This window comes from Canis lupus, chromosome 16 (genome assembly GCF_048164855.1).
Source record: "Canis lupus baileyi chromosome 16, mCanLup2.hap1, whole genome shotgun sequence".
Lineage (NCBI taxonomy): Eukaryota > Metazoa > Chordata > Mammalia > Carnivora > Canidae > Canis > Canis lupus.
Genome location: NC_132853.1, coordinates 6,843,457 through 6,871,265, shown reverse-complemented (window position 1 = coordinate 6,871,265; position 27,809 = coordinate 6,843,457). Strand labels below are relative to the sequence as shown.

General features: G+C 55.6%; 1 long non-coding RNA gene and 1 pseudogene across 5 annotated transcripts in view; one reads left to right on the top strand and one right to left on the bottom strand.

Annotated features, from left to right (window-relative positions):
* Window positions 1–9,829: 9,829 nt before the first annotated feature.
* Window positions 9,830–10,540, bottom strand: LOC140605635 (small ribosomal subunit protein uS5 pseudogene; annotated as a pseudogene).
* Window positions 10,541–14,210: 3,670 nt separating this feature from the next.
* Window positions 14,211–27,809, top strand: part of LOC140605853 (uncharacterized) — a 91,540-nt gene continuing 77,941 nt past the window's right edge. For 4 of the 5 annotated variants that reach the window (XR_012008397.1, XR_012008394.1, XR_012008392.1 and 1 more), the window contains exons 1-2: window positions 14,211–14,344; window positions 21,222–21,429. This is a non-coding gene — a long non-coding RNA (uncharacterized lncRNA). Of the gene's footprint in view, window positions 14,345–14,779; window positions 15,115–21,221; window positions 21,430–27,809 lie in introns of those variants that run through there. The other variant, XR_012008389.1, reaches the window with a different exon arrangement.

Below are 27,809 nucleotides of genomic sequence, written 5' to 3'. Positions count from 1 at the left end.
CTCAGGACCATCTGCCTGAAGAAGAAAGGGGGAGGCTTTTACTCTGTGGTTCCATCTCCACCCTGGATCAAGGGTTGGCCTATAGGGTACTGTATCTGGCCCTGTGTGGGTCCTGAGTGGGTTCCTGGGGCAGGGAGGGGTACCCACACAGGACATCCAAAAAGCCCCAGGGCAGAAAGCGAGATGCAGTTTTCAGCCTGAAGCATCATCATCAGGCTGTGGCTGCCTCAAGCTGGCCAAAGTCGGCAGGGGCCGACACCACGGCTGGCCTGGATTAAGGGTTTCAAGTTGTGTGCAAGAGATGTTCAGAGATGTTCATACAGTCTGCCCCTTGCAGCACTCAGCTCTGTCCCTGTCTTCCACGGGGTCCAGGCCTTTAATGCCCCCTTCCTGCTGGCTATCTGCAGGTCCTGCAAGACTTTATGCAGACAGTTTGCTGCATCTGGGGTAGATTACCCGCGCCTGAACAGTCACTCCCTCCTTTGCCTGCTGATCTCTGGCACACGGATCCCAAAGTGGTCAAGATGATAGTCACAGCTCTGAGCTCAGTGAGACCCATGCTGTTTGGGGCTTCCTGGCTTCCCCTTTTCTGTCTTCCTCCCCTAGCCCAGGTAACCAGGACCTCTGAACTGACAAACCTAAAGCTGCAGGGAGAAGCACAAATCCTATGAGGGAGGGGAAGCATTGGGACAGAGTGGGCAATCCTGTGTCCGCTGCTTGGTTCTGGACTGTGGGTCCAGCTAACAGGGTACCAGAACACCAAGGTACAAAGAGGCCAAAGAGGCTGCCTAGGTCACCAGGTGGGCCTAAGTCCAGCCTTGACTCCCAATCCAGTGCTCCAAGAGATCCAATCCACACTCCAAGAGAAAATGTGGAGGTCATGGGGAAAGGGAGAGGCTGGGACAGTTAGGGACCTTATGCCTACTCCCCTCCATGGTGCCTCACATAGAGTTGGTACTTACTAAATACGTGCTGGATGACAACAAAAGTCTGGGTGGGTGGAGGGACGGACAGTTGGACAAGCAGGTGGGCGGGACCTCCGCCCCCCCCATTGTTCCAAGCCCCAGCCAGCCAGCCCTGCCCTCCCCTCCTTAGCTAGCTTCATCTGCTTGCTAGCAATCTCCCTTTCAATTCTGCGGAGTCACTGCTCTCAACCCCTTGCCGGCTTGGCGTGCCAGGAATTTGGAGGGAAGAAAGATTGACAGAACCTCAGAGCCTCAGCACCACCTGACCTTGTTCAAGATGAGAAAACGGAAGCAGGGGGAGAGTCCTGAGGTTTGCTCGGCCCTAGAGTGTCCCCCCACTCCTCCTCCCTCCAGTAGCCGTGGGCCCCCAGCCCTGCCTGGCTCACCGACCGCTGTGGGGAAAAAGCCTTAGGACTTCTCCGTCAGATTTTGGGAACTAGTCTGCCTTTGTCGGGGCAGGGCGGGGCCGGGTCGTGGGCGGGGCCAAGGCCTGGGGGCGGGGCGGGGGCGGGGCCGGGCGGTGGGGCCTGGACCGTGGGGCCTGGGCCATGCGCACAGGAAGGATCTGGTCAGCAGTAGGGGTTCCTTGAACCCCAACCAGTCATTCCGACTCCTCCTGAAGTTGTAGGAGTTGTACCAACACAGTCCGTGAAGCTCTGGCTTGCCTCAGAGGCCCGGCAAGGCTCCCCAGCATCCCCTCACCCAGCCCACGGGCCGCCGCCCACACCACTCCCTCTTCTCTCCGTTCTGGAGAGTCTTATCCTTCCCCAGGGTCTGGAGACAGGACCCAGGAGCCCACCTCAGTGGCGCAGCTGGGACAGGTCCCTTCTGACACCGACCCTCCAGGACGCCTTGGCCATCAGAACTCTGTCTTCTCTCCTCCCTCTGTCTGCACCCCCTTTCTCTCTGGCCCCTCTGGCCTGCCCTGTGCCCCCTCTCCGCCCCCCCTCCCCTCACCCTGCTCCATATCTTGCCTTCTCCCTCCTCTTTCTCTCCCTCCTCCTGACCACCTTCTTCTGAGAATGCCAAGTCTGCAGGTTTCCCGCGACCTTGAGCAGCCAGCAGGTTGAGAGCAGAGCTGGCAGCTCAGAGCTTTGCAAGGGGCCTCTCTCCCGACGAAGCCCTGTCCCACTTGCCCTGCTCTATTTTTCTCCATGGCATTTCCCATCTTCTCACTGTTCACTTATCTATTATATCTATCAGCCATCCCCTCATCCTCTTCTGAGAACGTCAGTTCCGCAGGGGCAGCGATTTCTGTCCGCGCAACGCCTAGAACAGCCCGGCGCACAGTAGGTGCTCAGTGAGCAAGCGATGACGATTTCCTTCCCACTCGCTCGCTAATGGGAGCTAAGGGGGGCCATGGCGTACGGGGCGCCTTCTTGTGCGCTGCCTCACTGCCTCTGATCAACAGCTGTGTGCCCAGGACTCTGCCGGGCCCCTCTGGGAAGATGCGCAAACAGGCTCACAGAGGAAGGGCTCAAGGGGAAGGACGAATCCAAGGTCACCGCGGTGAGCGCTGGACCCAGGACTCGAACCCTCGCGCCCGGCGGACCCCGGCGCCTGCGCGCTCAGCCCTTCCTCGGAGCCGCCAGGGGTGGCCGGGGAATACCGAGATGGGGCGGAGTCAGTCCTGCGCCCCCGCCTTTGGCCACCCCCCTACGCGTAGACTGGGGAAACTGAGGCACGCCCACGCCCACCCCGGGCTTCCTCGGATTCGCTGGAAGCCTCCTTCCCAAACCCGAGTCGGCGGGGGAGCCGGTCCGCGCCCCCCTCCCGGGACCCTCCCCGACTCCCCCTCGTCCCGCCCCTCCCAGCCCCCGGCCCGAGGCGGAGCTTAGCCCGCGCCCACCGGGAGCCGGGGAGGGAGAGAAAAATGAGTTTTCCTGCCGCCCGGTGGCGGTGTCAATTGATCGGGCGCGGGCGGGGGCCGCGCGCCGGGCTGGGGGCCTCGCTCGCAGCTGCCGGCGCACAATTATCGGGAAAAAACTGGGGCGGCTGCTGCGGTGAAATTAGTTATCGATCCCTCGGCGGGGCCGCGGGGCCGCGCTCGGCGCTGACGGCTGCACACCCGGGCCGGGCCCGCTGGGCGGGGGGCCGCCCTCCCCCTCCTCCCCTGCCCCCTCCCCCCGCCGCCCTGCTCTCCTCTCCCATTCATCCCGCCGCAGTATCGACCCACGCGGGCAGGCGCGGACCGGCGCCCCTTCCACTGCCCGCCCCCGCCCCCGCCCCCGCCCCCGGGGAGCCGCCAGCCCGCCGCGAGGAAGGACGGACGCCAGGGGCGGGGCAGGGTGGCTCCCGCGGAGAGAGGGCGGCAGGCGCCAAGCGCGGGAGCCTGTCCTGGCCCGACGAGACGGGCTTTGGGACCCTGCGGTCTGCGGAGGTGCGTGACCTCTCCGAGCCTCATCTATAAACCGGGGTAGTTCCCACATCTTGCGTGTTGAGAGGACGCTACGGGCAGGTTCAAGAGAAGTGCCTGCGCTTGCCGCTTCTCAGGAGCCTGCTGGGGGTTTATTTCGTCCTTATACCAGAGTCTCCCCAACGCCTCTAGGACGGGCGTCATATCCCCATTTTATAGATGAGAAAACTAAGCTCAGAGAGGGGAGAGGCCTCATCTATGGCCACACAGTGAGCTAGTGGCCCTAGACTCTACAGAGCCAGCTCTCTGAGGGGACACTGCAGGGGGGTCTTCTCAGTAGGCTGCTGACATATCCCAGAGCCTGGGAAGGAGGAAGGAAGGTCAGGTTAGGGGCCCCCAGCCCCTTGTCTTAGGGCAGCTTGGCCCTGCAGCCTCTAGGGAGGAGGGAAAGAGAGGGGAAGGGAAATGAGGAGGGAAGGGCCTCCCCACCCAGAACTGTCTGGAGGATGCGGAGGATCTGAGTTTTCATCCTGACCCTCCACACACCAGTGAGTGACCTTGGACAAGTCCTTGTCCCTCCCCAGGCCTCCTGCAAAGAGGAGTTAGACCTTGTGCCCCCAAGGCTGCTTTGTGCTAATGCACCTTGCCTCTGCCATCCCTTCCCTGCCTGTCCGCCGCAGCCTCATCCACCCCTCCAGCACATCTCCATTGAGGACCCACTGTGTGCCCGGAACTGTGCCGGGCATAGCACACCCAGCTGAAAGCAAGACAGCCCCAATCCCTGCTCTCTCAGGGTAAGCTGGGTATTCAGTAAGTCATGACACAGCCACATATGGATACCTGGAGTCCAAAAGGCACTTGGCGGTCCATCAGGAAAAGACCAGTGTGCTTGTGGGCAGGGGAGGAGAGGTGAGGTTGGCAGGGTCAGGCCATGGAGGGCTAGGGATCTAGGAAGGAGGTTTGTCCCCAGTGGAGGGCTCTGAGCAGGGGAATGCCAAGGTCAAGCTCAGTCCCTCACCTGGAAGCCTGACATTCAAAAATCCTGCATGGGAGTCCTGGTTCTGTTCTTGGTCTCTCTGAGTCTCAGTTTCCTCATCTGTAAAATAACGGTAATGATCTCCACTGCTGAAGGAGCTATGGGGTTTGGAGTGGGTCGGCCCTGTGTTCGAGTATTTCCTTAAAGTGGGACCTTGGGTGGTATCAACAAGTGGCTCAGTGGAAGGAGCTGGGCAGTATAGGAACTCAGGCTCTGTTCTCCTTCCTGCTTCTCCACTCTGCCTCACGGAGTGGGGCTCTTCCCTGGCTCCCAAAGTGGGGCTCCAGAGATGTGCTCAAGATCTGAAACAAGATCTCCCCTCTGATAGGGGAGGTGGAGGCCCCTTGGCTGGCCACAGGAGCCCTGATCTGATGAAGAGGAGGGGCAGGGCCAGAGGGTGGGGCCTGGCTAGATCTTCTTGCCTCTTATCCATGTGGGTTGCTCAGACCCTGGCTAATGTGAGGAGATGAGGGTGGGGTAGCCTGGGGCAAAGGGGTCTGCAGAGCTGAGTATCCCTTTGCTGTCTACAAGGGAAGACAAAGCTCCAGATGGACATGCTGGTCTGTGGGGACTGGGATTGCTTTATGTAAATACCCACTCTCCCTGGCTTCTGGGGAGTGGAGAAATATAGCTTATTTCTTGATTTGGATGTTGGTTATACAAGTGGGTTCACTTTGTAAACATTCAGCTGATCACCTAGGGTGTGCTTCGGTGAGTTCCCAAGAGAACCAAATCCTCACCATATGACCTGCCTGTGGGTCCAGAGGGAGCACAGCTTTGTGACTACTGCTGAGGGCCCTAGCGCCACCTTCCCCAGGTCTGAAGAGCCCACCCTGCAGGTTCTCAGGGTCCCAGGACCACAGATTTGCTCCTGCTAGAGGGAGCACCGAGAGAAGACAATGACACCTAAGCATCAAAACCGCCTTCCTGGGATCCCTGGATGGCGCAGCAGTTTAGCGCCTGCCTTTGGCCCAGGGCGCGATCCTGGAGACTCGGGATCGAATACCACGTCGGGCTCCCGGTGCATGGAGCCTGCTTCTCCCTCTGCCTATGTCTCTGCCTCTCTCTCTCTCTTTCTGTGTGACTATCATAAATAAAAAATTAAAAAAAAAAAAAAAAAAAAACCGCCTTCCTGCTAGCCAGGTAAGAAAACTGAGACACAGGGGCACTTGGGTCGCTCAATCCATTGAGAGTCTGCCTTCGGCTCAGGTCATGATCCAGGGGTCCTAGGATGAAACCCCATATGGGGCTCCCTGCTTAACAGGGAGCCTGGTTCTCCCTTTCCCTCTGCCCCTCCCCTTGCTCCTGCTCTTTCTCTTTTTCTCAAATCAATAAATAAAATCGTAAAAAACAAAACAAAACAGGACGCCTGGGTGGCTCAGCGGTTGAGTGTCTGCCTTTGGCTCAGGGAGTGATCCCGGTTCTGGGATCGAGTCCTACATCGGGCTTCCTGCGAGGAGCCTGCTTCTACCTCTGTCTGTGTCTCTGTCTCTCATGATTAAATAAATAAAATCTTTAAAAAATATATTGGAAGGAAGGAAGGAAGGAAGGAAGGAAGGAAGGAAGGGGCACAGAAGAAACCAGTAACCTGGCCAGATCCCCCCAAGATAGAGCCAAGATTTGAAACAAGACTGGCCTACCAGGCCTCAAGGCCACATATTTTCTATGACCTTGCTCCCTCCTGCCCTGTTTTGCCCCCCTGCCAATATCTGACTACACCTGCCATCAGTCCACACACAGTGATGAGCAGGTGAGTGTGAGTGGGGAAGGAGGGCAGGGGAAGGTGGAATGAATGGGTGACCTGGCCCTGAACACCCTCTCCCCAGCAGGCCTCAGGAAATCTTGGCCACCCAGGCTCATCCTAGCCTCACGTAGTCTCATGGGACTCCTGGCCACTCCTCAGACAGTTGGCCTCCTGCCTCTGAGCCATGGCCAAGGCTGTTCCCCAGTGTTCTACCCAGCAAACTGCTTGTGCACCAGGCCCCATGCCGGGCATCACGGATGCAGCTGTGAACCAGGGGACCATTCTGCCCTCATGAAGCTTTCAGGGTGGCGTGCAAATGTACATCTGTGTCTATCCGTAGGAATGTGCGGGAGTGCCCTCAGTAAGGCTTTCATAAGTGTGCAGGAACATATGGAGACCCGTGTATATCTGCAAGTGCATCTGTGTATGTGTACATGGGCATGACTGCATGTGTGCATAGACTGCTAAGTCTACATTGCTAAGTGTACATATGTGTAAGTGTGAGTAGCTCTGTATATGCATGAATAACTGCATTGCGACCCATATACACATATGCGCCTATGTGTGTGTGCATCTTTGAGCATGTTTGTATGTGCACCTTACATGTGCCTGTGTGTATCTGTTTGTACTTGGTTTTCAGTGCACATCTGTGTGTGGGGGGGCTGAACCTCTCTGTGGATGCTTATAAGCACATGGAATGGAGATCTCTGTGAATGCATGGAGTTACATGAATGTGTATGAAATGGTTGTGCGCCTGCACATGGTATACATCTGCATGCTGGGTGCACAGTGTACGCACACGGGCATACTCGATGTACAAGCATGCAGGTGATCATACCCGCCTTTGGGGTTTCATTCCCTCCGTGCTGGCACGCAAACGTGTATAATTCCTCTGCACGCATGCACGTCGGCCCTGGTAGCTGCTCCCCAGTACTTGCACGTTCCTGAGGCTGCTTATGTTCTTGCCCGGGTCTGTGTTTGCCTCCACGCACATCCTGAGCATACACTCAGGTAATCCCACACTCACTAGGCAGCACAGGACACTGCCGTGGGGAGGTGGGTGCTTTTTGATGTTTCAGCAGAGCACTAGAGGACAGAGAGAGCAAGGCAGAGCTTGGCTGCTGCTTGCCTGGTGGAGGATGCTGGAGAGGGAGGCAGAAGCCAGCCAGGACTGCAGCTGCCCTCTGCACCCATCTGGGGTCCAGGGAGATGGCCTCCAGGGCTGGTGGGGGGCAGGAGACAGCAGGTGGCCTTGATGAACAGGCTGAGGGCTACCCCCCCTCCAGGCCCCTTGCCAGGTGAGGTTCTCAGAAGCCTCTGAGCTTACGGAGGCCAGCTGCTGCCTGCTTGGGCCTCTTACACCTGCACTCCATCTTCTGCTCAGGGCAGGAAGCTCCTGTGGCCAGGCTGTGGGCCTGGCTCGTCTCAACTTCTTCTCCATCCTGCAGCTCTGGCTTCAAGGCCCAGGCTGGGGCTGGGCCGGGGCTCTCCTCCTAGGCAGCCATAGCTGCCTGCAAAAGCAAGATGCACAAATCACCTTCCTCACATTGGGCGGCAGTAATGGAGCCTGTGTGCAGAAAACCAGCGCGTGCCCTCTCTCTATCTCCCCCCTCCTTCCCTCATCATGATTCCTAACCTAAGTCTGTGATGCCCCTCCACCCACCACAGCTGGGCTCCCTGTGCACACCACCCCCAGCCCGCCCCAGCTCCCTCACCCCGTTGCAGTTCCTACACCCCTGTCCCTGGGGTCGCTACTCACTCTGGGTACAACTCCTCAATCTCAGAAGACTTTATTTATTTATTTTTTAAAGATTTATTTATTTATTTATGATAGACATAGAGAGAGAGAGAGAGAGAGAGAGAGGCAGGCACAGAGACACAGGAGGAGGGAGAAGCAGGCTCCATGCCGGGAGCCGGACATGGGACTCGATCCCGGGACTCCAGGATCGCACGCTGGGCCAAAGGCAGGCGCCAAACCACTGAGCCACCCAGGGATCCCCCTCAGAAGACTTTAGATCTCTCAGGGCCCAAGGCAGTCTCCTCTCCCTGCTCAGAGTATCCCTCCAGGGCACCATGAGGACCCCTGGCCAGCATGCTGGCCTTTCCTTTCCTCTGGCCCGTCTTTCCTGGGGACCACTGCCTGCCCCTGCACTGTGGTCCATCCCAATCTGGTCACTGCTTGCATGGCTGCACCTCTGAAGTTGGAAACTCCGTCTTCCCCACCTCCTGCCCAGTTAGCCCTCTCTCTCCTAGAAGTACCTTAGGCTTGCCACCCTCTTTCAGACCTCTCTGTCCTGCAGATCCCACCCCTCCCTGGGACTCCTCATGTCTGTCACTTTCTGTGCAGTATCCTGGGACAGTCCTGCCCTAGGGTCAGCCCAGGACCTGGAGGAAGCCAAGCCAACCTCAGCAGACTTCACCTTTCAGTGATGGCATTGCCACCTTAGACCAATGTGTCATCGTGACTGCTTCACTGGATCCTCCTGTACCCCTTTGGCTTCCCTGTGCCCTCTCTTTGTGTCCCATCTGCTCTGCCAATTCTCTTGGCTTTGCTTCTTGATTACCTGAGGGTGTGTCCTGGGGTCTTGCCTCTGACCCTCAGCCCTCCCTGGCAGTGCCCCGCCTCATCCATGGCCTCCTGGACATCTATCTCCACTTCTTTGCCTTCCTAATGTCAGACCCATTGTGTCTGCTGCCAGGAATGTCATTCCCTCCTGTGTCCCCACAGCCCACACAGGGCCTCCCATCCGAACCCTACCCCACATACCCCTCCCCCAGGCCTCCCCCTCAGCAGTGGTACTCTCACTAAGGTCTCCCAGGCAGGAAGCTGGGACATCACCCTTGCCGGATTCTTCCTCCTTACCTGCCATCACCGGCCAATCTGCTCAATCAAGTGTCTTGGGGTTAATTGAGCTTCTTGGACACTTGTTTTATTAAGTTTGGAGAAATTTCAGCCATTATTTCTTCTAATATGTTTTCTGTTCTCTTTCTCCCTTCCTTTGGGATTCCAGTTACCCATATATCAGGCTGTTTGGAAATGTCCTACAGCTCACTGGTGCTCCTTCCATTAAAAAACATTTTCTTTTCCTGTTTCATTTTGGTTTTGTACTGCTATGCCTTCAAGTTCACTAATCTTTTCTTCTGTCTTGTCTAATCCGTCAGGAATCCCATTCCGTGTATTTTTTCATCTCAGACATTGTAAGTTTCAACTCTTCAAGGTTCAATTTGGATCTTTTTTTTTTTATGTCTTCATGTTTCTATTAAACATTTTGAAAATATAGAATGCAGTTAGAAAAACTGTTTTAGAATCCTTCTCTGCGGGCAGCCCGGGTGGCTCAGTGGTTTAGCACCTGCCTTTGGCCTAGGATGTGATCCTGGAGTCCCAGGATTGAGTCCCATGTTGGGGTCCCTGCATGGAGCCTGCTTCTCCCTCTGCCTGTGTCTCTGCCTCTCTCTCTCTGTGTCTCTCATGAATAAATAAATAAAATCTTTTAAAAATTTTCAAATACTTTCCATTAAAAAAAAAAAAAGAATCCTTCTCTGCTAACTCTAACAACTGTGTCAGTTCTGGGTCAGTTTTAGTTGATTGATTTCTTTTCTTTATTGGTCAAGTTTCCCTGCATCTTTGTATGTCTTTCTTTCTCCCTCTCTCCCTCCCTCCCTCCCTCCCTCCTTTCCTTCCTTCCTTCCTTCCTTCCTTCCTTCTTGCCACAGGCTTTTAATTCCCTTTATTTTTCTTGTATAAAACATGTGGTGACCACAGCTGGAGCCTGGGTCCTCTGCATGGGGACTTTGATATGGGTCTTTACAAGGTGATCAGTGAATCCCTTATAGGGAGACTTGGCGAACACAGTCACTTTCCAGTATTGGGGAGAGACAGCTGTAGATCTTAGGAATGGCATCACATGTGGCCTTGGCATGATCGCCCTGGGTGGCAGTGCAGTCTGTGGCTGAGGTGTAGCCATCGTCAATATCAGCCATCATCAATAGCTTCTTGGGCAGAGGGGCTGAGACAATGCCAGTGTCCCTGGTGTTGGGGATGAGGAGCATCAGCACAGAGCCACAGAGCCTGGTCACCTTGCATGAAATAATGTGGGGCTTGCCAATCTTGTTTCCCCAGTAGCCTTGCCGCATAGGATGGTAGAAGGCTTGGCCAGGGTGATGGCCCCACCGATGGCGGTGGCTACCTTCCTGGAGCTCTTAACATCCAGACTGATGTGTTCATTGTAATTCCTGATGGCAACAAATACCTTGAACCTGGTCCACTGGCCAGCACAGATCTGCTTTTGCACAGGCATAATTTTCAAAACTTCATCCTTGAGGGTGCTCCCAGGAAAAATTCAATGATCGCAGATTCCCTGATGGGCAGAGAGAAGAGATAGATCTCCTCCAGGGACTTAATCTTCATGACTTTGACCAGGGTGGCCCAGCTTGGTGTCAGGGATCTACTCCTTGTCCTCAGCCTTGCTCCTGAGAGCTCTGTGGCCTCCCTGACTATGGCCCTGACTCTGGCCCCAGATGCCATTGCTGAAGCCTCCATGGAAGCCACTGGCCCCCCATTCTGGGGCACCTGGGTCCTCCAGGCCCTCCTGCAGCACCAGTATCATCTACTATTTGGTATTTTCTTGGAGAAGAAGATGTCTGGTAATTTCCTATTGGATACCAGACATCGTGAATTTTGGATCTTTTGTATTCTGATAAATCTTCTTGAGCTTTATTCTCAGAAGCAGTTAAATTACTTAGGAACTAATTGATCTTTTTGGGTCTTGCCTTATGATTTGTTAGGTGGGTTTTAGCAATGTTCAGTCTGGGGCTAATTCTCCACCTCTGAGGCAAGACCCTCCTGATTGTTCCACCCCCTAACCTGTGAATTATGAGTTTTCCAGGCATTATTCCCACCTTTGTGTGAGTACTAGGCACTGTTCTCCCATCCTCTTAGATAGTTCTTTCTCAAAAGCCACTAATTTATGTATTTTTCTTCTGAAACTTTTGGTCGTTTCAAGTGGGATAGTAAATCTGGCCTCTGTTACTCCATCTTGGTCCAAAGTGGAAATCAGTCGCCAAGTTTGGTGATTCTATTTCTTAATCATTCTTGAATCTATTGACTTCTCTCCCAGCCCCTCCCTCTCCCTGTCATGGCTTCAGACCCCATTACTTCCTGCCTAGGGTGACACTCATAGTCACCTAGGGCTATGTCTCTGCTCCATTAAAATCCTTTTCCATGCAGCATAGCCAGAGTGATCTTTCTAGATCGCTCTCTGACCATGCCCCACCCCAGCTTCAAACCTGTTTGTTCCTCATTGTCTTTGAGTTAATTTCAAACTCTTGCCTATGGCTCATCAGGTTTTTTTTTTTTTTTTAATATTATTTCATTATTTGAGAGAGAGAGTGAATAAGAGAGAGAAGGGCCAGAGGGAGAGGGAAAAGCAGGCTTCCCACTGATCAGGGAGCCTGATGTGGGGCTTAATCCCAGGACCCCCAGATCATGACCTGAACTGAAGGTAGGTGCCCAAACAATTGAGTTACCCAGGTAGCCCTAGCTCATCAGGTCTTGATACAGCCAACCAAACCGAACTGCTTGTATTTTCCCAAGGGGCCACCTTCTTTCTGTGGATCCTTTGCTCATGCTGATCCTCCTGCCAGGGGCTCCTCCCTCTTCTCTTCTACTTTTCCTCTAGGCCTCAGCATCCATGACACCTGCTCCAGCATGCCCTCTCACCTCTCAGGTAGGAGAAGGCACTTCTCTGTAAACCTACCCCTTAGCATGAATTGCTCTGGATCATTGCTGCCTGGATCATGGCTGTGTCCCCTAGGTTGGCCTCCCTGGGGGTGAGACCCTGGCCCCTCCTCCTGAGCCATGCCCAACATACCTGCTGAATGAAGGCATAAGTGAATGAATGGATAGATGAATAGGATAGAATACAGGACAAGGACAAATAGGGAGGGAGGCCAGGACTGTGGCTCAAGAGACTTTTACCCTCTTCCCAGCCTTGCCTCAACTTGTTGTGTGATTTCAGGCCATCACTAGACACAAAGAAGTGGTCTCTGAGGTTTCATCTTGATCGGTCATGACACCCACTTGTGTCTGCAGCGTCGTGGAATGTGTTGTAGTCATGCTGAACCTGTCCTCGTTATTTGACTGGCAGGGAAACTGAGGCCTAGTGGTAGGGGGTGGGGGACAGCTGGACCCCAGGGGACTCAGTGCATCAGTGAGCTCAAGGCCCATGTATCTGTTCTCAGTTCTGTCCTTCTGCACTTTGGCAAAAAGTGGGGAGGAAAAGGAGTCCCTGCTCCCTGTGTCCTGGAAGGGCATGGCCTCATGGGTGGGACAGGACACCCCAGGGTGGGGGCCAGGACTTCTCTGTGCCTGGCACTTCCCCAGGATTCAGAATGAACCAGTAGGGAAGAAGAGCAGGGTCACTCTGAAGCGGTCACATAACCAGACTGCAGGAAGACCTTAGAGGAGGCTCAAGGTAAGCCTGAGGTCAGACCCTGTCCAGCTTAATTATTCATTAACCAGGAAAGTCCAGGCATAGAGTTAATGACCAGCACAAGGCTGGGGAGGAGGACATTCCTCCCTGAGGGTGGGCATGACCTATAAGAATGGGGAATGAGCAGTTGGTGGAGGGGCTCTTCATCCATCCATCCATCCATCCATCCATCCATCCATCCAACCTTCCATCCCTCCTTCCCTCCATCCATCCATCCATCCATCCGTCCATCCATCCATCCATCCAACCTTCCATCCCTCCCTCCCTCCCTCCCTCCCTCCCTCCCTCCCTCCCTCCCTCCATCCATTCATCCATCCAACCATCTACCTTTCCTTCCTTCCTTCCTTCCTTCCTTCCTTCCTTCCTTCCTTCCTTCCTTCCTTCCTTCCTTCCTTCCCTCATTGGCTCCTCTCTCTGTGTCTGTCGATGAGCAGAATGCTGGAGTCCCAGCTGATGCAAGGACAGAGCAGTGGAGACAAGGACAGCCCAGAGTGGTCAGTGTTGTGGCAGAGGCAGCACAGGGGTCTGGGGGAGCACAGAAGAGACCCCCAACTCAGCCTGGTGAAGTGGACAAAGCTGACTGGAGAGGATAAGACCACAGAGGACGCCTCAGATGGACCCGCAGGTCTCCTGTGGCTGGAGCACATGTAGCAGGTGTGATGTGCTGTGGAGGGGCTGTCAGCCTCTCGGGGCCCCCCAAGCCCATCCATACAAGCTCAACCTCTAACATTCCCATCTGTCAGGGATGGCACCAGCCGAGCCCACCTCTACCCTTGCTATCTTTTCATAGAAACATTAGGTTGGGGATTTCCTCCAATGGGCTGGCCACCCTGCCGCCCACAACCCCAACTCCTGGCCCTCTCTCAGGCAGTCCTGGTGGCCTACAGGATGAGGAGGGGCTGTGGGAGGCCTGCAGTGCAAGCTGAGAAGGGAGAGAGAGGTCCCCTCTTGGGGTCCAGTAGGTGCGCAGCTGAGGTGGCAGTCCTGCCCAAGGGAAGGGGGATCCATGGCTGGAGAGGTTCCAGGAGCCATCTGGTGGTCTTGTCCCTGGGCTTGGAGGAGCCATGTGCTAGCACTGGGTGCCGATGGGAATTGGGAGATGAGGGCGAGGTTCCCCTGAGAGAGGGCAAGAAGGGCAGTGCGAGGCTGACAAGAGGGTTGGAAGGAGGTAGTTCTCAGGGTGAGGAGGGGATGCATGGAAAGATAGGACAGCAGGTTGGGACTGCTCCAGGGGTGGAGATGGGGGTTGGGGGGTCAGGATATCTCCTGGGGAAGTGGGAAGCCACCAGGGGGCTGGGCTTTTCAGGGGGCATTCAAGGCGGTCAACTGTTGGCAGCCCTGACCTGGGGGCTCTCTGGGGCAGGTGCACGTGCTCGTGAGTGCCTGTTTGTGTCATGTGTGTAGGTCATCGTGTGTGTACTACAGGTCAGTGCTAGGTCTGAAGGAGGAGGGGGCCTGGAGATCACCAATGCTCCTCCATCCCCCAGTTTTCTTGCTGGGAGACTGAGCAGCAGAGGCCACAGCCTCGTCCCAGCCCCACTGGACTCTGGGAGCTGTGGGAAAGCCCTGGATGGAGGTGGTGGCTCTTCTTACTAAGATTAAACAAAACCCACGCTGGGGCCAGTTCACAGCCCCTGTCTCAGCCTGTCCCGGCTTGAGAATGGAATCCTGGCACTGGAGCCACGCAAGCTGGCCTCAGTGGGGTGGACAAGGGGAGGAGTGAGCAGGTGGCAGGTCCCTGCAGGGTAGCAGGTAAGGGCACCCAGTGACCTCAGTCTTGGCCTCCCCGGGGCAGCCTCACCCATTGCAGGAGGCCCCTGGTGCCTCCAGGGCCCAAGCGCTCTGATCCGGGGACCCTCATCAGCTTGGGGAAGAGGTCCTGGGACTCCTGCTCTGGCTCCAGGGGAGCCCGAGGGGAGCAGCTCGGAGGATGGGTGCGGGGTGGTTTACGGTGCTGGCCGGGTGCCACCCCAGCCGGCGGGGGGCTGCCCCAGCCCCAGCTTCTCAGGCGGCTCAGGGCGAGCCCCCTCCGCTCCCAACCCCGGCGGGCGGAGGAGAGGGCGTGTTTGTTCAGTGCTGGGGGGCTGGGGGGAGCAGGAAGCGGAATTTCAAAGCGGCCTCACCCTTTGTTACCCCTTCCCGGCCCCGCCCCCACACCCCAGGCTGCATTCCAGAACCAGAGGGGGTCCTGCCCCGGGAGAAATCCGCTTAACCGGAGGCTCGGGTTACAGCCTCGGGGCTCGGGGAGGAGCCGGCCCTTCCCGGCCCCACATTCCGGACGGCGGGGCACGGCCACCCGATCCCCACCCTGGGACCCCCTCCAGGCCTCCGGCCCCAGGGGGGAGGGGGAGGAGCTCGGAAGAGGAGGGGATGGGGAGCAGGACTGACCCCTCCCTGCGGGCTCCCGTCAAGGTCGGAGAGAGGGCTTCGGGTCGTGTGCGGGGTCGGGAGCCCCGACTCTTGTTTTCTGCTCAGGAGCTGACCTCAGACAAGGCCTGCCAGGCGCCTCCTGATTTGATGAGGTGGGCTGGGCCGAGGTGGGGTCCTGTCTTTCCAGTTAGGGCGGCGGGGGGCCTTCTTACTTTCCAGTGCCACTTTACATGGGATCAAATGCACTAGTCTTACTGTACAGCTTCACGAGGTCTGGCATTCGAGTGACCGCCACCCGGAACAAGACAGTGAACATGCCACACTCCAGAAAGTTCCCTGGTGCCCCTCCCAGTCAGGCCCCCACCCCAGGCGGAACCCCTAGTCTGATCTCCATCACCTCCTTTGGGCCTGGCTCCCATCATTCATATCTTGGGGATCGTCCATCTCATTGCAAGCTGTCCTTTTTCGTGGCTCAGTTTATTTCATTGTTGTCCCTTCTGTCCCTGGCCATCCCAGTCCTTCTGGTCCCAGACTGAGGAGTGAAGCTGCTCTGGACTTCTGTGTACCTGTCTTCTTGTGGAGAGGGAGGGACTCAGTGGGACACTTTTGTTTGTTCCTTGATCCCTCATAGGAGCATACGAAGACACAGGGCCTTTGCATGTATTATTCCCGCTACTGGACTGCTCTGCTCCCTGTCCTTGGTGTAGGAGTTATTATCCTTTGGGTCTCAGCTTAAATGTCACCTTCTTAGAGAGGCCCTGGCCTACCACCGGGTCTACTCATGTCCCCCAGCCCTTTATTCATTGGCTTCATTGTCTTTGGGGTGCTTATTGCCATTTGCAACCATCTTGTCCCTGTACTTGCTTTTTGGGGTGTGAGGCCCCTACTGGAAGTTTCCTGCTCTCTGAAGGCAGGCACTTCTGCTTCAAGTATCCCAGTGCCCAGCATGACTCAGAGTGGTGACGAGTTAAATATTTGTAGGTGCATCTATAGGGTGGTGGGGACCCTGCTGGGCTCCTAAGTGCAGTCTCCCCTGGGGAGGTTTCCTGCAGCCATGACCCTTGGCCCAGGAGGCCTGCCAAGGAGGGATGGGAGCCAAGGTGGGATGGGAGCTGTGTGGGCCACATTCATACCTTTCTTATCTTCTGGCTAATGGTTTGCCAACGGTGTTGGGTGTTGCGCTTCTAGAGGAGGGGGTGGGTGGGGCCGCGTTCCCCCTCGCCCCTGACTCCTGCCTTGCCTCCACCTGCGCTGCTCAGCGTTCAACTGTTTTTTTTTTTTTTTTTAAGATTATTTATTTATTTATTCATGAGAGACAGAGAGAGAGGCAGAGACACAGGCAGAAGGGAGAAGCAGGCTCCATGCAGGGAGCCTGACGTGGGACTCGATCCTGGGTCTCCACGATCAGGCCCTGGGCTGAAGGCAGCACCAAACCACTGAGCCACCCAGGCTGCCCCCAACTGTTTTATAATCATAGGTACAGGAGGCAAGTCTCTCGGCTCGGGAGCTTTGGAAACCACTGCTGTAGGTGATGGGGAGCCACTGAGTAAGGAGGGGAGTGATATGGAGGTAGCCGGCAGTGGCAGTTGAGCCTGGGTTGGTAGAAAGAAGGGCTGGACTTGGACCAGTTTGCCATCAGGCTGCCATGGGCTGGGGGACTGCAGCCCCTGTCTGCAAGGTTGCTTGATGCCTGAGAGCAGAGTGGGGAAGGACCCACTAGCCCTTGGAACTGGGCCAGTTCAGCCGTTTGGGGGTAACAGGTTGGGCTAATAGCAGGGAGCAACAGACCCCACTCTGAGCTGGGGAGTATGAATCCCCATAAAAGACATTAGTGTTAAAAGCAAATCCTGGCCATCATGTCTTCCAACAGGAGATGGGGGCCCAGATCCTGAGCTCTGCCTTGTTGGCCAAAGGATGGAGGACCAGGGCAGGAAAGGCAGGTGCTCATGGTCAGTCATTCATTCAGCTGGATAGAGGCAAGGACGGGTGAGAGAAGCTGGTGTCCCAAATCCAAGGTGAAGCTGGTTCCCCTCATGCTGCCCTTCCCCAAACCTGGCTTTCCAGCAGGGAACGCCACATGCAAGGCCTCGGGGCAGGGCTCCTGGGAGAGCTGTGGGGCAGGCTGGACAGAACTGGTGAGCTGCACAGGACTGGGACCTCACGGCCCCAAAGAGGCTGCCGTGAGCCAAAGTTAATTCTCACCAGTGTTCTCTGGTGTAGCTTAAGCCTGGATCACCTTTCTGTTCTGCCGCAGAAGCTCCTCACACTTCCCTGTGTGGCACTGCTGTGCAGCAGGAGGGGGAGGAAAGAGCTTGCTTAAAACTCAGTCTCTGGCCCTGCATTCAGAGCTTTTTGTGGGGGCAGTTTGTGGATGGGACCAGGCATCTGCATTTTAATTACCACCCTGTCTCTGTGTCCTCCAGCGGCTGTAGCAAATGACCACCAATTGGGTGGCTTGAAACAACAGAGACATATTCTCCCACAGTTCTGAAGGCCACAGCCCAGGCTGAGTCTCACCGGGCTAACATCAAGGTGTTGGCAGAGCTGGGTCCTCCTGGAGGCTCCAGGGGAGAGTCTGTTCCTGGCCACTTCAGCTTCCAGTGGCTGCCGGCATTCCTTGGCTGGTGGCCACATAACTCTGCCTCTGCCTGTCTTCACCTCCCCTTCTCCTCTTCTGTGTCAAATCTCCCTCCTTCCATTTACAAGAACACCGTGATTACATTCACAGCCGGTCCAGACAAGCCACGATCATCTTCCCATCTCAAGATCCTTAATTTAATCACATATTCCATGTCCCTTTTGCCTTCTAAGGGAATATTCTAGCCGTTACAATCTGGATGTCTTTTTTTTTTTTTTTTTTTTAAGATTTTATTTATTTATTCCTGAGAGATACACAGAGAGACAGAGACACAGGCGGAGGGAGAAGCAGGCTCCATGCAGGGAGCCCGATGCGGGACTCGATCCCAGGTCTCCAGGATCAGGCCCTGGGCCAAAGGCAGATGCCAAACCACTGAGCCACCCAGGGATCCCAATCTGGATGTCTTTAGGGGGGATTATTCAGTCCACTCCCGTTCCTGTAGAGATTCCAGTGTAAAAGGTCCTGATACTCTCATAAGAAACCCCGGTTGGAAGGATCGTCTGTTTAACTGATGGCTGCTCTCTTGTGGCTCTCGGAGCTTACAGAAACAGGGCACCATTCAGCATTTATTTAAGAAGCCCTCGTGGAGCTCCCGCTCCGTGCCGAGCCTGTGCTGGATGCTGCGGACATTCAGGTGGGGTAGACCCAGCCCCTCATGCTCTGAGTCTGGTAGAGAGAGAGATCAGGCTCCTGCCTCCCCTACCCCTGCTCCTGCCATCCACTCCAACCTCCCCAGAATGTGAGGGCACTGTTCTGGAGCTACCCAAGCGCAAGGGTGGGCCTTGTCTTCTGTAAGCCAGCCCCTCACTAGTTGCTTGGTTCTGGAGTTCTGTTCTAAGCCACAGTGCCCAGCATCTCCTGAGATGGGGACCGTGGCACATTCGTAAGAGAGGGCCTTGGGACCAGTGGCTGTGGGATGCCCTTTCTCCCTCGTGTGGGACTCAAGCAGGTGGCCTCCACTGTTCCCTGAGGATTAAGCTTTTGCTGCAAAAGGGACAGCACTACCTCCCCCCCCCCACCCTGGACTGGCCATTCTGTTCTGGTGTCCTTACTGCTAATGCCAGCCTGAGTCAGGATGCCCACTGCTTGCAGCAGGGAGCATCCTCACTGATGCCGCATGTGGCAATGCCACCCGGTTGTCCAGCTGCCCTGCCTTGAGACTCCTCTGATCCTGGCCACCCTCTCCTCGTCAGCTCCCACCTGCCTATGTGCCGTTTCCTGGATGCCCCTTCACCCGCCACTCCCTTTGCTTGAGCCCTCCAATTCTTTGTTCTACAAGGTTCTGCTCAGTGGTACCTCCTCCATCCTATCTTCCCAACCTCCCAGGTTAGAAAAATCACAGTGACGAGGGCTCACCCACACTGCTGAGCCCTCACTGGGCCACAAACTGCCGAATCCTTTACAACGTGCTCTTATCATCCCCATTCTATAGCCAGGAGGTTAGAGCGCTTGCTGGAAACTAAGCACTCACCCTGGCTTTCTTCTTTCTCCCAGGCTCAGCATTTGGTTCCCCGGCCTTGGGCATCCTTTGCCCCTCATGCCTCCCACACCTCAGCCCTGGGGCATGGTGGGGGCTGAGGAAATTCTGCTGGGGACAGCAGCTCAGTGAGCAGGATCTTCTTACCACCTCTCTGATGGGTAAACTTGCAGACAGCACCCTGCAGGGCTGAGTACTGATAGACAGGTTCCAGGTGCTGGGGGAGCTGAGCCAGGAGGGGCATTGGCCGGTGTTGCCACAGACCCTTTAGCAGAGGATTGAGGCCACCCCTCACTGCCATCCCTGTGTATGCCCTGCAGCAAAAAAACATCCAGTCTAATTTTTGCCAAGTTATAAAAACCACTTCTCTAGCAACACTTCATTTAATCTGGCGACAGCGAACATCAAATTGAGTGCCTTCAGAGGGCTGGGAGCCCTCTGCTAAACACTCTGTGTCCTTGACCTCACTGGACTGCAAAATTATCCTCCTTACGAGGAGGGGGAAACAGGCTCAGAGAGGATGGGTGAATTACCCAAAGTCACCTTGCGTGGGAGAGGAGGACGCAGGGTGAAATCAGGGCTTCTGGTCTAGATAGAACATTTCCACTGCACACTTCCATTCATTGCTGCCCCCACGAAAGGCTTGCTAAATGATCTTCAGAAAGGGGTTCAGGGCAGGGGGCAAGAGGGGGACAGGGGAAAGTGCGTGTAGGGGAAGGCCTGGTTCTGGAGCCTGCTCTGCCCAGTCCCAGTGGAGTGACCCCACGCAGGCAGGAAGGAATTTTACTTTTCTTTTTTTTTTTTTTTTTTTTTTTTTTTTTTTTAATTTTTTTATTTATTTACTTATGATAGTCACAGAGAGAGAGAGAGAGAGAGGCAGAGACACAGGCAGAGGGAGAAGCAGGCTCCATGCATCGGGAGCCTGATATGGGATTCGATCCCGGGTCTCCAGGATCGCGCCCTGGGCCAAAGGCAGGCGCCAAACCGCTGCGCCACCCAGGGATCCCCAGGAATTTTACTTTTCTAAGCCTCAGTTTCCTAGTCTATAAAATGGGCACATGGTAGTTGTGAGAATGACAGACCTTTTCATGGACTGTTCCTCTGTCTGGGCCATTCCTCTCCGGCTTTTCAGAGGACAGGCTTTTCTCAGACCCCTGACATCTCAGCATGAAGGCCCCCTCCTCAGGAATGCCCTCCCTGACTACTCCCACACAAAGGAGCTGGCACCCCACCTCCTGCCTTGCCCACTGGTTGCTGTCTCATTCACTGCCTTGCTTAGTTCATCCCCAACCCTCATCACAGGCTATGATGTTCATGAATTCATTTGTTTGTCTGTTGCCTCTTCCCCAGCAGACTGTGTGCTCCACGAGGGCAAGCATGCTCTCTAGTAGTCTGTCCCCAGCATCTGGCAGGATGCCTGGCAAGAGGAGGGGCTCAAAACACACTTGTTGCCGTGGCAAATAAATCACGAGAGATGATGCATATAAAATGCTCAACACAGTGCCTCCTGCCCAGCAATCGCTGGAGAAGTGCTAGCCAATGTTCTTACTACAAAACAAACACAGACACATTTGCAGCCTGTTTACAATAACACTGGGACCTTTGGGTCAGTGGCTCTTTGAGCACCAGTGCCCTAGAGAGAGCGCAGGGTCTGCCGCAGTTGGGGAGCACCCCTCTCCCCCAGGTATGCCTTGCACACTGTTTATTGTTGTGAGAACAGAACGGGACAGGGCCTTGCCGTTGAGGCCGGTCCTGGGAGCAGGGAGGCTGGGCAGCAGGCTAAGTGCAAGGGACCTGTGAAGTCCTCAGAGACACCCTTGTCCCAGCCCAGGTTGGGCTCACCTGTCATTCCTGCCGCCGCTCACCTTGGCAACTTCCCAGCCCCAAAGTGCCAGGGGGGAAAATGACGTTTCTTTATAGAGGATCATCCTCCAGAGTTCATGGCTGCATCTCTAGGACTTAGCAGGCACTTGGCACATAGTAGGTTTCAATAAATATTTGTTTGGTAATTAATTGATGAGATGAATGGAAAGCATGTCTAGGGTTGTGAGTATTCATCCTTCCGAACCGACTTCTTTGAAAAACCCGTGAAACCTTTGGGTCCCTTCCCCCGGGGCCATCTGGAGTGGAATGTGTCATTTCAGGGATTTCTTGGGCTTCTCGGCGCCAAGGTCACCCAGAGAGCTCAGCTTAAGATCCGCCCGGGGGGACAGGAGGGCCCCCGAGATCCCGGGGAGCCCGTGGGGAAGCTGGTACCACGCACGCTGGGGCACACCCGCGACAGGCCGGCGAGGAATGGTGTGAGCGGACCTCTCTCCTCTTTTCTCGGACTTTGTGCTCCCCAGGAAGCCGGTAAGAGGCGAGCTGGCGGGGGGCAGGCGGCGCGGGAGGGGGCAGAGGGGGAGAAGGTGCGAGAACCGAGGGGCGGCGTGATGGAGAGGCTGGGCCCCTCGGAGGGCCGCGCGGGCGAGCGGGCCGGGGGCTCCGGGAGCGGGCGCAGCGGCGCCGGGAGGGAGCGGGGAGGGAGCGGGGCCGAGGCCGGCCGCCGGGCTGTGGCTCTGCCGTGAGCCGCCGCGGATTCCCGGGCCGCCTTCGGGCTCGAGCGCGCCGCCCCGCGTTCCTGGCACCCGCGCGCGGCTTCCTGGCGGAGGCGGGGCCTGCGGAAAGGTTACATTTGCACAAAGTGCGGGGCGCAGGCGGCGCGGAGGGGCTGCGCGCGGGGGGCGGGCGCGGGGCGCGGGGCTGCTGGCGAGCGGGGCCGCGCGACGAAAGGCTTTGGCGTCGCGGAAACATGCGTCTGGGGGCCGCGCAGAAAAATACCAGGTTACACGCCGGCGGCACACGCGGCTCCTCCGACCGGAGCCTCCCGCCGCGGTTCGCGGGGCCTCAGGGTTGCCGAGGGGCGCCCCGACTGCGCGCTCCAGCCCGTGCGCCCGGCCTTGCGCCCCACCGCGGGCGGCTGTGCTCCTCGCGCCCCGGCCTGTGCCCGTTGGGGCCTCGCCCTCGCAGCTCCCCTGCTCTGCCCCCGAAGGCAGGTGAAAGGGCGCCGTTTCCCCACGTCTTAGTGTCCCCCACCCCCGCGAAGGCCGGTGTGGGCTGGGTCGGGGTCGCCCTGACCGCGGAGGCGGGCTGCCACTGGCATCCGTCGCCGCCTTCCCTCGCGCCTCGCCACTGTCTGCTCCGCTCTCGGCTCTCGAAGGACTGGGCTGTGGCCTCCAGCACCCGACTACACTGTGCTGCGAACAGTGCCACCACCATCCCCCCCCCCCCCGCCCCCCTCGCATTGCGTCATTCTGCTTCCAGACCATCTGCGGCTCCCTATTACCGCCCTCACATTGTAGTTGATACCCTTGGGTCTTGCCCAGCGCCGGGGTTGGGGGGGGGGGTGATGTCAAAACTCCCGACACCTGCAGTGCCCCCTGCCCCACTGTGGTTGGGGCTGGGAGTAGAAGGGCTTCTGACAGACACCCACCTACTCTGTTTTTTGCTCCCTCTCTCCTTCAGTCTCAGACTCTCTGTCTCTGTCGCACTGAACTGGGTCTGTCGGTAGACACTATTCATTCTGGGCCTTGCACGGGGCCTGGGAGAAGCCTGTCCTGAAGCAGGAGCAGTCCCCATCCTCAGGGAACTCAGGCCATGGCAGGCAGAGTGGACACTGCCCAGTGGGAAGGTTAAGAGCTGAACTGTGTAGTCTGGTAGATCTGGGTTTAAATTTTGCTCCTTCATTTCCTCGCTGTGTGCGTCCTTGAGCAAATTGCTCTCTGAACCTCAGTTTGCCCAGCTGTCAAACAGGGATGGAAGAGCAGGAAGGGCCACTCATGGGGCTCGGCTGGTGGATTTAAAGAGACAACCTCAGTAGCTCTTGGCATTGTGCACCGTGGCACCCGCTCGCCAAAATATTTTATTACCATCAGGGCTATAGAGAAGGCCACAAATAACTGGAGCCTCATGCATGGCAAGAATTTCAACTGGAAAAGCCTAAGCAAAGGGGTTCAGGAAGCAGATGTTTAGCGTGGGGCTGCGGGGTGGACCCCAGCACTCCAGGAGCAAGCACATCTAAACATCCAAAGCTTGACTACCCAGAGGCACACTCCCCGCACCTGGATCAACCAAGGTCAAGGCTGCAGTACTCCTTTCATTGGGCCCGGGGAAGCCTGGCTCCCTGGCTCCCAGTGTGGCTGTAACCCGGGAGGGCACCACCCTCCACCTAGCTGAAACAGCTTTTCTCTGAACTCTCAAAAGTAGCAGGTGGGGCCTGCTTACTGCCCCGCCTCCCCCCCCCCAGGAAGGCTGGCTTCTGGGAGCCCCGAAATGACAGACCAGGGAAAGGGATAGACCATGGAGGGAGGGAGGCCTGTCATGCAGGTCCCTCCAGAGATTAATCATGCCCTTGCAGAAGCTTTGGGCCCATGGGGTCCTGGGCCTCTCAGAAAATCATCCAAAGACCGGACACCTGGGTGGCTCAGTGGTTGAGCATCTGCCTTTGGTTCAGGGTGTGATTCTTAAGTCCTAGGATGGAGTCCCCCACTGGGTTCCCTGCAGGGAGCCTGCTTCTCCCTCTACCTGTGTCTCTCTGCCTCTCTCTGTGTGTCTCTTGTGAATAAATAAATAAAAATCTTTTATTTTTTATTTTTTAATTTTGATTTACTTATGATAGTAACAGAGAGAGAGAGAGAGAGAGAGGCAGAGACACAGGCAGAGGGAGAAGCAGGCTCCATGCACCGGGAGCCCGACGTGGGATTCGATCCCGGGTCTCCAGGATCGCGCCCTGGGCCAAAGGCAGGCGCCAAACCGCTGCGCCACCCAGGGATCCCAATAAAAATCTTTTAAAAAGATCCAAGGGAATGGGGAAGGGGGTAGTTGAGAACATCCTGTGCTCACTGCTGCCTTGTTGTCACTCTGGGGGCCTCAAGAACAGGGTTGTCATCAGAAGGGGTCCCAGCTTTGCTTCTGAGCTGGGGACTTGTTCCAGGCCACTGTGGTTGCCTTGACCCCCTGGAGCCCTCGGCCAAACACAAAGTGACAGTTGACACTGAGTGGCCACTTAGCATGGGCCATGAGGTGTGGACTCTTAGCAATCTGAGGAAGTGGGTATCTGTTCAGTTATTTATTTATTTATTTATTTATTTATTTATTTATTTAATTTTTTAAAAAAGATTTTATTTATTTATTCACGATAGACATAGAGAGAGAGAGAGAGACAGAGGCAGAGACACAGGCAGAGGGAGAAGCAGGCTCCATGCCGGGAGCCTGATGCAGGACCCAATCCCGGGACTCCAGGATCACACCCTGGGCCAAACGCAGGCGCCAAACCGCTGAGCCACCCAGGGATCCCCAGTTATTTATTTTTTAAAAAAGATTTTATTTGTTTATTCATGAGAGACACAGAGAGAGAGAGAGAGGCAGAGACACAGGCAGAGGGAGAAGCAGGCTCCATGCAGGAAGCCTGATGTGGGACTCGATCCCAGGACCCCGGGACCATGCCCTGAGCTGAAGGCAGACGCTCAACTGCTGAGCCACCCAGATGCCCCTGTTCAGTTATTTTTTAGATGAGGCTGAAGATCAGAGATCTTAGCTGCTTGTCAGGTAGTTAGTCATTGGTGAAGCGGGAACCTGAAGCCAGCCTTGCCAGACACCAAGGTCTGGACTCAGTTTTAGCTAAGTGGCCCTGAGCCACTTCCACTGGTGGACCCAAGAAACCAGCAAGCAAGCAGTGTGTTGGAGTGAAAATCCCAGTCTAGCTGACAGGCTGCCTCCGGTAATGTACCCATTTTATGGATGAGCTAGCAGGGGCTATGCTTTGGAGACTTGCCCAAGGGCACACATCCATAAGGAGTGGAGTCCATAAGAAAAAGGAAATCTTAGCCTATGGGACTGGAAGGAGTCTTGGAGCTCTTCTAATCCAAAGTTCATTTTCCAGACAGGGAAAACTGTGGCCCAAAGAGGACCCAGGCCTGCCCACCCACTGAAGCATCATCTTAGACTGCATGCTCCTCCCCAGGGAAGTGATGATCCCCGACCCTGTGAATTCCACGGAGCATTTGAGAGGAAATGGAAGGTGGACTGCGGAGGGCAATGAAATAAATGGGACCGGGCTCTCCTCCAGAGAACTCCCTGGACTCTCTGGCCAGAATTTCCCCTGCTAGAATTCTCCAGGGGCGGGAGGAGGGAGGGCATGGGGGAGGGGAAGAATGCAGCCTGTCAGCCAAGGTCACAGCCTTTCCTTCTGGGGCCTCCCAAGTCCCAGAGCTGATTTGCCCTCGCTGGCCCTGTGGAGGGTATAGTGGGGTCAGGGCAGGGGAATGGAGGGGCTCAGGGGCCCTTGGGAGTGAGGGCCTCTATTGGTGTCCTCACTTTTAGGAGTTCCTTGCAAACCAGGAGAGAAGAATCTTCCCTCACCCTTTCTTCCTCCATTTGCTCTGCCTCTCTCCCTCCCCTCCAGCATCTGGAGGTGCTTAGTAGAACCCCCTACAGCCAGATACAGCGCCTCGCTTTGGCACCTGAAAAATGTGGGTGCTGCTTACCTTTCTGGGGACTTGGGTTCAGAAGCAGGAAGGCTAGCGGTCTGTGATGCTACCAATGAGCGACCGGGAACCTAATATTCTGATTAAGGGAGTCTAACATCCTGTCCTCCTTGACTTCACCGAGATTTATTAGGCTCCTGGTTGGTGCAGGCAGCCCTGGGCAGGGACTAGGGTGTGGCCAGGAGGAAGGGGAACCCTCGCTGGGGCCCCCAGGGAGCTCCAAGTACACTGTGGGCTCAGCCTAGGAGTCAAAAGCTATGAGAATCTGAGAGCCTTGTTCACACCAGAGTGGTTCTATAGGACCCATGACTTTTCTGGAAGGAGGAAGGAGGAAAGAAGGGGTGTGGAGAGAGGCGGGGGTCACACCAGGGCACTAATTTTCATGTACACTTTCAGTGAATTTAATCTTCTTGGATCTCTCACACCTATGAATACAAATGTCTTAAAATACTGCCCCTAACAGAATAATAGCACTTGTCCCTTTCAGCAGGCCGTGCACCCAAGCATCTCCAGTGCTCTGTGAACATCCATTAATTAAGGCCCAATTAAATAGTTATCATTGACTGAAAACATACTTACTGCACACATGCAACTGGCTATTGGTTTACTGATGTGGCTTAACCCCTGCTATTGCTGTGCTTGAAATACATGACCCGAGGGCATAAGAAGATGGGGTTCTTTTCTGTCGATGTGCAGGGAGCCGCCGAGGAGACTGTCTGCTAGGTGCATCAATTCTAAGCACCCTGAATGGGCCCTCAGGTCTTGTCCATTCCCTGCCCTACTGCCTCCTTCTATGCTGGGAGCTTATTCAGACAGACCATGCATGCCAGACTCTTCCAGAAGAAAGAGTTCTGGAAGTTCTCAGTCAGTAGCAGCCTGGTTACCACTCCCGTCATGTAAGTCTCACCCTTCTCTTTTCTCTCTCTCTCTCTTTTTTTTTCTCAGAGAGAGAGAGGCAGGGGAAGGGAGGGGCAGAGCAAGACGGAGAGAGAGAATCCCAAGCAGGCTCCATGCCCAGTGTGGAGCCCAATGAGGGGCTCCATCCCAAGTTCCTGAGATCATGACCTCAGGGTCAGACACTCAACTGACTGAGCCACCTGGGTGCCCCTTCTCCTTTCTCATTTGAAGAGTGGGTCCCTGTAATTATTTATTTTTTAAAGAGTATTTATTTGAGAGAGAGAGTGAGAGAGAACACGAGTGGGGGGTGGCAAAGGAAGAAGCAGGCTCCCTGCTCAGCGGGAGCTCAGAACACTGAGATCCTGACCTGAGCTGAAGGTAGATGCTTAACCGACTGAGCCACCCAGGTGCCCCCTGAGTTCCCTTTAAACTCCAAATTCAGTAATGCCTCCAAGTCTCCTGTCCAGTGGCTTAGGGATCCTTCTATGCCTTCTACTAGAAGACATTTCTCCCTGGAAGAAGTGCTGCTTGGCCAAATTCTGTGTTGCTGTCGGGCTTGGAGGAAAGAGGATGAAAGATGTACCATATACTGAGCAGGGGGCCTGCGGTCAGTGTGTCAGGCAGGAGCGGAGCCACCAGTGACCTGAAATTTCTCATCAGTGTTTCTCCAGGGAACTGGGGCCTGGGTGTTGGGTGGCTGGCACAGAGTTCTGTGATTCTCTGGCCATCCTAGTGCAGAACAGCAGGCAGGAGCAGAAGCCCCCACTCCAGGACTGGGGTGATGTGGCACAAGGAAAAGACCAACTAACTGGTCATCAGGGACTCTCTGGAGGTATCTGAGAAGGAGATAGAAGGGAAGTTTGTTTTTCACGGTGGCCACAAATGTGGAATTTGGATGAGTGCCTAGGTACAGGGGAGTCCTAGGACGGTGTGAGACATACTCCTATGGGATTTCCCAGGGCTTCTATTTCTTGAAATTTTACTGTGACATGATTTGAGTTCCACAAATGACAGAAACCAGACTGAATTTGCTTAGGAAAAAAAGGGGAATTCATGAGCTCGCATGAGAAAAAAAAAAAACAGTGACAGGGGCAGGAGTGGAGCAGACATCAGTGAGGACTGGGGCATGGGAGTCAACTTCTTCCAGATTTCTAGCTATTCTTGCCCTACTGCTTCTGCCTGTGAGGAACAGCTCACTGCACCTGGGGTTTGAGGGGAGCTCACCGGTGGAGAGGGGTGCTTTATAAAACACTGATTTATCTTCTTTCCTAGCCATTGCTTTATTTAGGTTTTTTTGTTTGTTTTTAGTGA